Below are 9600 nucleotides of genomic sequence, written 5' to 3' on the forward strand. Positions count from 1 at the left end.
TGCAGGAGGAGGTTTTCAGTTCTCATTCTTTTTAAAAAATATATATTTTTATTGATTTCAGAGAGGAAGGGAGAGACATCAAGGATGAGAGAGAAACATCCATCAGCTGCCTCCCGCACGACCCCTACTGGGGATTGAGCCCACAACCAAGATACATGCCCTTGGCCAGAATCGAACCTGGGACCCTTCAGTCCGCAAGCCAATGCTCTATCCACTGAGCCAAACCAGTTAGGGCCGGAGATTGCCATGTATTTTGTCATTCGCTCGCTCACTTTCCAAAACGTAGAGAGTAAAAGTCAGGGTGAGTCACAATCATCCGCCACTTCCCTGTCAGAGCTGTCTGACCCAGGGGCTGATCCACGCAGCATCTTTGGCCAGTAAGTGTGCTCCCAAAGCATAAAGACGTGAGCTAAAATCGTGGACAAGCCACTTCTCCTCTCTTAAGACTCACAACCACATTTGTAAAATGGAGATGGTGGCAACTTCCTGCCTCCTCAAAGGAGTGCTCTGAAGGTCACATCAGTGATGCGTATAGGAGACGATTAATAACAATAACATTGCCATCACTGGCCCCCAAAGAATCCCAATCTCTAAATGTCAACTATCGCCATCATTACGGTTATCAACAACACAGTAACACCTACCAGCTACTAGCACTCGGCTGTGTGCTAGGCACAGTGCGATGCATGTTTTCTGCATTCTCACTTGGGCTCCATAACCTCTGAAGTAACAACTATTATTGTCTCCGTTTTACAGATGGTGAAACTGAGGCACAGAGAAATGAAGTATCTCACTCCAATTCACACAGTAGGTAGAGCAAGGGTCTACACCCAAATCTGTCTGAGTCCGCAGCTCAAGATCTTTTCAACTTCATTCCACCGTCAAGGCGGGAGCACGTTGCCTTGTTAAAGCGACTCCCCATTCGCTAGAGCCCGACATGGCCCTGAAGTCTTGTGGTCACTTACTGACCCTTGTAACAGTCACCCTCCGGGAAGGTGGGACGGGCTGATTTTGTTGTCCCTGTTTAACAAATGAGACAACTGAACCTGTAGCAAAACTTGGCAATCATGTGTCTTAACTCATTGATAAGAGAACACCAGGAATATAAAGGACTATAGAGAGTGGGTCCAGAGGGGGCACTGAGGCCCAGAGAGGGAAAGGGACCTGGCCATTCATTCAGACCTTTCCTGAGACTTATGTGAGACACACATAAGAAGAAGGCCATGTTTGCCATTCTAGTTTTATAATGCTGCCCCCACTCCACTGCTAGCTTCCCTGTGCATCTAGGGCTGGCAACTGACGCCAATTTCTTTCCTAGTCGGAGACTTCGTTTCCCCAGGTACCAAGTGGGGAAACTAACCGTGGTCAGCAATGAGCTCTAGAAGCCAATACCGCTTCCACGGCCCACATAAGGCCCAGGAGGCCCGACTGGGCGCCTTTGCTCCCTGCTGCCTCCAACCCCAGGGACATCTGGAGGCAAAGAACATGCCAACACTATTCAGAGTTGTGCAACCATCACCACTATCAAATGTCAGAGTTCCAGTTGTTATTAGCTAGTGCTGAGCTGGAGCCCCCATTGCCCCTGAGGAACTCAGCGCTCCTCCCTGGTTTGGCCCAGATGCCACTCTTCTGGGAAAGCCCACGGTGCCCCTAGGAAGGATTTCTCCGGGGCAGAAGTTGAGCAAAATGTAAACAATCAGTGGACACTGTGTTCCACTTAGTGAAACAAAGTCGTAGATTTTTCTGGGGAAGAGGCTCACCATATCAGCACAGGCCAAGCCCCAGCCTTTTCCCAGCCTTGCCTCTCTAGCTGCCCTGAATGCAACAATTGTATTGACCGTGGCCTCAGTTTCCCCATCTCCTCCCCAGGTAGCAGGCTGAAGCATATGCCTCCAATGTCCCACAAAGGGATTCTCCCCCAAAAATGGCTCATCACATCCACTTTGTTGGAAGAAAAAGGCCAGCCTGTTCATCAGCTAAGATTAGCAAGAGCAGTAGGTTGGAGCTGGATTGGAGAGATTCCAGCATTGTAATAGCGAGTAAAGAGGTGGAGAAGGGTACGGGAATTCTTTCCTTAGGACAGTGGTTCTCAACCTGTGGGTCGCGACCCCTTTGGGGGTCGAATGACCCTTTCACAGGGGTCGCCTAAGACCGTTGGAAAACACATATATAATTATATATTGTTTTTGTGATTAATCACTACGCTTTATGTTCAATTTGTAACAATGAAAATACATCCTGCATATCAGATATTTACATTACGATTTTCACCATAGGCCTTATCACCTGGCTAACACCTGGACTAGAATCTAAATCCCTTGCACTTTTCCTACAAAGGACTTTTCTATTCTTTATAGCATTAGATTTTACCCACAATTCTGAGAGGTAAGGCAGGGAGGGTATCATTATCCCCATCTTGCAGTGGGTTAATTGAGGCTCAGAGAAGGTAAGTGACTTTTCCAAGGTCACACAGCTAATGAGTGGCAGAGCAAAGCTAGAAGACGGAAGCCGGTGTCTAAGCTTCTTGCCATTGGCCAATGCTGATGGCTATTGGGACAGCTTCTGGGACTGTCTTTGGTCCAGTAAGGAGAGCAGTGATATTCTGAGTAAACTGCTGCCAATTCAACCTTAGCAATTCTGTTATAAATGTTTCCTATAGGGATTCTGCTGCCCCTACACATTTGAAATACCTATTCTGATGGATGCTCAGAAGAGCATTAAGAAGTAGCCAAGGCTGCCCTAGCCAATCTGGCTCAGTGGATAGAGCATTGGCCTGCGCACTGAAGGGTCCTGGGTTCAATTCTGATCAAGGGCACATGCCTGGGTTGCAGGCTCTATCTCCAGTAGGGGGCGTGCAGGAGGCAGCCTATCAATGATTCTCTCTCATTATTGATGTTTCTATCTCTCTCCCCCTCTCTCTCCCTTCCTCTCTGAACTCAATAAAAAATATATATATTTTAAAAGAAGTAGCCAAGGCTGATGTGTTCATCCCCATTCTACAGAAGAGGAAACTGAGACCCAGAAAGTGGAAGTGATGAGGCCAAACCACAGAGCTAGTCAGTGTCAGAGCAAGGACTGGAATGTGGGCCTCTGGACTTGCAGGTCAGAGGCCTATGCAAATCTATCGTTTCTCACATTTCCTGTCTCCTCCAGTAAACTGATGGTGATTAATACCTAGAGTCTCATCTTTCTCGGCTCTGACCCCTACAGAGCTGCCTGGCTTCTTGGAGGGCTTCCAGAAGCTCAAGGAACTTGTAGAATAAATGTATGAACCAACCTCTACTTCCCCTTATCACCACCACCCCCACCCCCCACCCCCGGTCCATGAACACATACACTTAGTTCTCCTCTCCCCACCCATTTGCTCAAATGTCAGGGAGAGACCAGCAGGCCCCCTCCTAGGAACTCCTAATCCACCTCCTCTGTCCTGGCTGTGCTGTGGCTGTGGACAGAGGATTCCTTGTTCCTAGTGCTTCCTGCCCAGAGATCTCCGTGGGGCCCATGTACTGGCAGGAAGGAGCCAAATCACTCCTTTTAACTGGAGCTCACACCATCCCCTACCCCCACCACCCCAGGAGTAATACGCTTCTAGCTCTGTTTGGCATTTATTCTACCTGCCCTGACCTGGCTCAGCCCCACCCATCCCTCCTAGCCCTGCTCCTTAGACCACACACACACACACACACACACACACGGGGTGGGGGGGAGATCCCCTAGGCATACAGAGATGCCTCACATCTAATCAAAAATAAAAGCCAGAGGATTCCAGCATGACAACATCACAGCCCTGGCAGTTGTGCCTTACAAATAACTCCACAATGACATTTGCATATTACTTCGCAATTTCCCAATCAGGGTAACTTCATTGATTGGACTCCCTTTCCACTCCCTCACCTGCCAGAATCTCTGAACCATGGAGTCAGAAGCTTTGACATGTCATGGGCCAGTGGTTTGCAAACTGTCCAGCACATAGGCAAGGATCGTTCCATGTCTAGGGGCTGCTGGGGGCTGAGGAATTAGCTAGTTGGAGTCCCCAGCCCTCCCCTAACTTCATCCACTACTGAAACCCCTTTAACTGATTTGTACATTGCAAGTCTTTCAAGTTCATTTGAAAAGGAAATTTCCCTGCTGGAAAGTTTGAAAACAACTCATTTACTCTGATCTCACCTTCCCCAACCCCTTCCCCAACCCCTCCTACACATACACAAAATGTGTGTGTGTGTGTGTGTGTGTGAAATATATATATATCTCCCTGAGGCCAACAGAAGGAAAGGTAGCTGCCTAAGGTCACTTAGTCATCAGTGGCAAAACCAGAATGAAAATACCCTCTCCTGAATCCACTCTACAACCTAAAAGTAGTTAAGCAAAGGAAAACAAGGGCTCCAGGGTCAGCTAACACAGCTCCCAGGTCCAAGGCCACACCCCCAGCCATGGTGGCATGGATAAAGCCATATAGGCAAAGCACGCTGTCTACCACGGAGTGGCTTAATGAATAAGCATATTAGCCCCCACCACAAATCAGCCAAAACCAGAGAGGACCTGCAGCACTGCCCCCCTTTTTCAAGCCCACCAGAAATAATGTGGCCTATACGAATCCTCATGCCTCCACAGCAGTAAAATATATCAACACAGAGAGCCTGAGGCCCTGGAAGACCAACCAGAGCGGAAGAAGAAGAGACCGGCTGTGCCAGGGTAACACTCACCAGTCCTCTCCTCTGTTCACACCACCTCCCTGGGCGAAGGACGTCAGTCAGGCACCTAGAAGGAGGAAACGGTGTTAGCTCCTCTGAACTGAGACCATGGACCCAGCATGGAGCTGGAAATTGAGAGGCTGGCATTTGACTCTCTGAGGAACCTGGGGGAAGTTGCTGAACCTGTTAAGCAGAAAGGTCCCTGTGACTATGCGCAGAGAGCAAAAGGGAAAGTAACAAATATGATGTTGGCGTGGCCAGCAGGGGCCAGGCTTCACGGGCTGGGAGGCCAAGGTAAAGAGTTCAGTCTTGATTCCAAGAGCACTGGGGAGTGGTTTGTAATGTAGAGAATGGATTGGAAATGGGCACGAGTAGCTTTAGGTGTATGAGTTAGGAGGTCGTTGTGGCTGTCCAGGGGGCATGTGACAAGGACCCAGACTGGATGGGTGAGTAGAGCTAAAAAAAAAAAGTGGTGGTATCCACAGACCGTGGGATGGACTGGATCTGGGGGATGAGGGCAAGCAGAGGCCTGCCTACTCCTCAGGCACTTCCTTCCATGTCAGTCCCAAGATCTCTGGCACCCAGGAAAGAACACACCCATTGCCCTCTCACCCTGGCCTATCCTTGCCTCAGGCTCGCACCTATAAAAACAAATAAGGTTGGACCCAGTGGTCCCTTAAGGTCTTTTTAGCATTAAGATTCTGTTCTGGTATAACTTGCTCACACAGTATTTAAGCCCCTTCTCAATCATCTTTAAGCCACAACTACAGGCCCAGCCTGTTACACAGTGAGGCGGGTTGCTGGAGAGAGAAGCCTCAGGCCTCCTGGACTCACACATTAAGAAGAGATGTTCCACTTCACATACAGTTGATGGCCAAGCTGGAACTGTGGGGCAAAGGTAGTTTCACAGTTCTGAGTGCACAAAACACAGAGTTTATTCCTTTATTATTATTTATTCAGTTCTGTATTATTTTCCATGCAAAACAACTGTTAACCTACAAGGTGAATAGGAAGGTCACTTGGGCTGAGGCTGTAACAGCAGGAGCAGAAGTTGTGTGACTGAGAGTCTTCTTCCTGCCCCAGCTCTGGAGGCTGGCATGGGCCTCAGGACACTGCGAGGCCCGCTGTAGCATCAGTCACCCGGCAACCTGCTTTCCCATCCACTGTTTCCTAGCACCCAGGCTAATCCTGGGAGGCAGTGCGGCACAGTGGTTATAAGGTTGGACTCTGTAGTCCCACAGACCTGGTTTGAATCCTGGCCCCAATACTCTCTAGCTATGTGGCCTGGAGCAAGTCACTTCAAGTCTCTGAGAGTTAGCTTCCTTCTTTTGGAAAATAGGAGTAATAGAGTTGGCTTCCAGGGTTAATGAGAGGATTAAATGAGATGATGCTGTGGAGAGCTCAGCACAGCACCTTATCCACAATCCAGGAGGTAGCTGTGAACGCAGACCCAGAAAGGTGAAGTGATGCACTAAAGACAGGTACAGCAAATAGGTATGGGGTGAGACCTAAAGCCCAGGTTCTTTTTATATATATATATATAGTTGATTGGTTTTTTACAGAGAGGAAGGGAAAGGGATAGTCAGAAACATCGATGAGAAACATGGATCAGCTGCCTCCTGCACACCCCCTACTGGGGATGTGCCCGCAACCACGGTACATGCCCTTGACCGGAATCGAACCTGGGACCCTTGAGTCCGCAGGCCGATGCTCTATCCATTGAGCCAAACCGGTTAGGGCTAGAGCCCAGGTTCTTAACCACTAGGTTGTATGTACAGTATGGTTCCTGCTTTTCAGATGAGGAAGTTGAGACTAAAAAATTACAAGTGACTTGACCAAGGCCACAGAGAGAATTCCACAGAAGAGGAATATAAACGCTGGCCTCCTTGATGAAAAAGCCCATGATCTCCCCCTGTGCACCCAGAAAGCAGATGTGTGTGGAGATTTCAGGTTTCAGGGCCCTTTAAACCTGGAACAGGGACAAACACAAATCTGGGCAGACTGGAGGGCGGGTGGGGGTGGAGGAGGATACCTTGAGAGGAAACCAGAAGGAGTTGGCGAAACAAAAGCCTCTTTCTCAGAAGCCCTCCCTAGGGACTGGGCAGGAGAGGAGGGGGCTGACAAGCAGGGCCATCCCTCCTCCCACGGCTGAGCTGAGGGCTGAATCTAAACAAACAGAAACAGTCCCAGCTTGGCCATCAACTTGCTCTGTGATGCTAGGCAGAACACACACACACACACACACACACACACACACACACACACGCTGTTTCTTCAACTCAAGAACAAGACGGCTGTACTGAAAGGTGTCAAGATCCCTTCCAGTTATAGGAGACTAATAATAACCATTCCTCACAAGTTCCTGACTCCTGATCAGGCCCTGATCCTACAGCCCCAAAAGGTGGCCTCTTAACGTTGGTTCCAATGTTGCCACAATAGGGTTGGGAAGTCTGCATGCAGGTTCTGGCTGTATAACCAGGTCACTTCCCCTCAACAGGTCTCAGCCTCCTCATCTGTAAAATATCTTTGCCTGATCACCTATAGTGCTATGGGAAGATCCAAGGAGCTACCTCAAAGACAAGAAATCCTCATCCCAAATATCCCTCAAGCTCTTTTAACTTCTACTCCTTTCCCTCTTGTCTGTGTCCCCTTCAGACAAATAAAACAAGAGAATCCAAGCTGACAAATTCAAGCAACCATCCACCCCCCCACCCACCCACCCAACTAACAGTAATAGCAACCACCACCACAGCTAATACCTGACTACTCGCACAGCTAGGCATTGGGCTAAGTGCTGCACTTGGACTATATCTCAAGTAATCACCTCAATCAACAAGGTAAATCCCACAATTTGTCTAGATTTACAGATGATAGACTAAGGTTCAGCAAAGTAAAATGATTTGTCCATGGTCACACACATAGCAAGTGAGTAGTATGGCCACTCAGTCATAGGATAAGAAGTCTTCATCTTATCCTTGGGGCTATGGGGTTTCCAGGGCAACATCTACAGGGGCAGTGAGTGGGGAATATGTGATCTTTGTCTCCCCCCTCCCCGAGCCTCCCCTAATAACTAGTCATTATAGTTATTGTATTATTATTTAAATGTGTCCAACACAACTCTCTCACTAAAATAGCATTGTCCAATAGAAATACAGTGTTAGACACATATGTAATTTAAAATTTTCCAGTAGCCACATTTTAAAAAGTACAAAGGATTGGGTGAAATTTATTTTATTTTATGTATTTATTTTTTAATATATTTTTATTGATTTCAGAGAAGAAGGGAGAGGGAGAGAAAAACATCAGTGATGAGAGAGAACATTGATTGGCTGCCTCCTGCACACCACCTACTGGGGATTGAGCCCACAACCCAGGCATGTGCCCTTGACCGGAACTGAACCCAGAACCATTCAGTCCGCAGGCCAATGCTCTATCCACTGAGCCAAACCAGCTAGGGCTGACATTAATTTTAATAGCATACTTATTTAACCCAATATATAAATTTCAACATGAAATCAATATAAAAGTATTATTGAGATATTTTATATTACTTTTTTCATACTGAGTCTTCTAAATATGTTATGTCGCTTACATTTAGAGCACATCTCAATTTTTTTTTTTTAGCAAGAGAAAATAACCAAATTTAATATACACATATGTATGGGAACCCCACATACATGAGAGTCAGAGACCACACATGTGGTAGAATTTCCAGCACATCTCAATTCTGACACTAAATTTTCATCAGATATTTAGATTCTCTTAGCCTTTACAATTGAAAAAGTATATTCTTAACACTGAGTTGCCAAACATATGTAGAACTTTTTCAATAACTGAATGGAGATTTTTTTAAAATCTTAAGTTAATCAATCAAATACAATTGAAACTTCAGTTCCTCTGTGGCACGAGCCACCTTTCAATGCTTAATAGCCACCTGTGGCTGGCAGCATAGCTCTACAGTTGAGCCCTAGAGGGTGGGGTGGTGGCCTCCAAGTCCATAAGACAGAGGTAGGCCTGGGAAGGTAAAGCTGAATCTGAATAGAATGGTCACTTACTCATTCAACAAACCTCCACTGAGCCTAACATTAATATCTATCTACAGCCCAAATACTCGCCTAATATTAATATCTATATCTGGGACCTGTTATGTTCACAGTGATGGTAACAAAGGGATCAGAGTACCATTGTTCAGAGGTTGTCACTTTGACTCAGAGGTGGGCCACCTGCCCAGGGTCACCCAGCTTTGACCCCAGGCCTGTCTGACTTGGAAGCCTGAATTCTGTCCCAAACGCTTGACAGGAGCCCCACCTGGGGCTCAGCCTTCGCAAAGAAGAAATAAGCCTTTGCCGCTGTTCTCAGCCACCCCATCTCCCCCAGGCTAGTGGCAGAGAATAACCTAGCACCAAATACCCGATCAAGAGGGGAAAATAGAAGGCGAGCAGGAGGAAGGCGTGGTGTGGCCTGCACTGGATGGGGGTCCTGTGTACAGGGCTTAGGCCACTGCGACGCCATCCCCCAAACTTCACCCCTACCAGGCTGGAGGCAGAGCCAGCAAGGTCCACTGGCAGTCTGCCCCCTGGGTGGGTCCCGGGGGTTAGGCGCCATGCTATTCCCCGCACCTCCTCCAAGAACACTCACCCAGAGCCTTTTGGACTAAGGCCAGAGCCAGTACTCACCTCCCAGGGTCACCTCAGCTGGAGTCCAGGGAAAGGCTCCAAGAGGCAGTCCTCCCGCTACTAGGAGGGGAGAAGCAGGTTCTGGAGGCAGATTCCAGCGTAGGGAAAAGGTGGCAGGTACCGGCCAGAAAAACCTGGGTGGCTCCACCCCTCCCCAGGGGAGCAAAGCTAGCACTCAGCCCAGCAGGGTGAAACACTTACCAGCCATTAGGTTTAACAATTAACTCTGCATT

The 9600-nt window shown here is 48.0% G+C and overlaps 1 long non-coding RNA gene across 1 annotated transcript in view; it reads right to left on the minus strand.

Moving 5' to 3' along the window:
• The window catches only part of LOC107183213, a 45503-nt gene that overhangs the window by 24075 nt on the left and 11828 nt on the right, over positions 1–9600 (minus strand). Inside the window, exon 2 of the long non-coding RNA XR_001514004.1 lies at positions 4704–4758. This is a non-coding gene — a long non-coding RNA (uncharacterized LOC107183213). The remainder of the gene's footprint in view (positions 1–4703; positions 4759–9600) is intronic.

The sequence above is a fragment of the Myotis davidii genome, unplaced genomic scaffold, assembly GCF_000327345.1.
Source record: "Myotis davidii unplaced genomic scaffold, ASM32734v1 scaffold38, whole genome shotgun sequence".
Classification (NCBI taxonomy): domain Eukaryota; kingdom Metazoa; phylum Chordata; class Mammalia; order Chiroptera; family Vespertilionidae; genus Myotis; species Myotis davidii.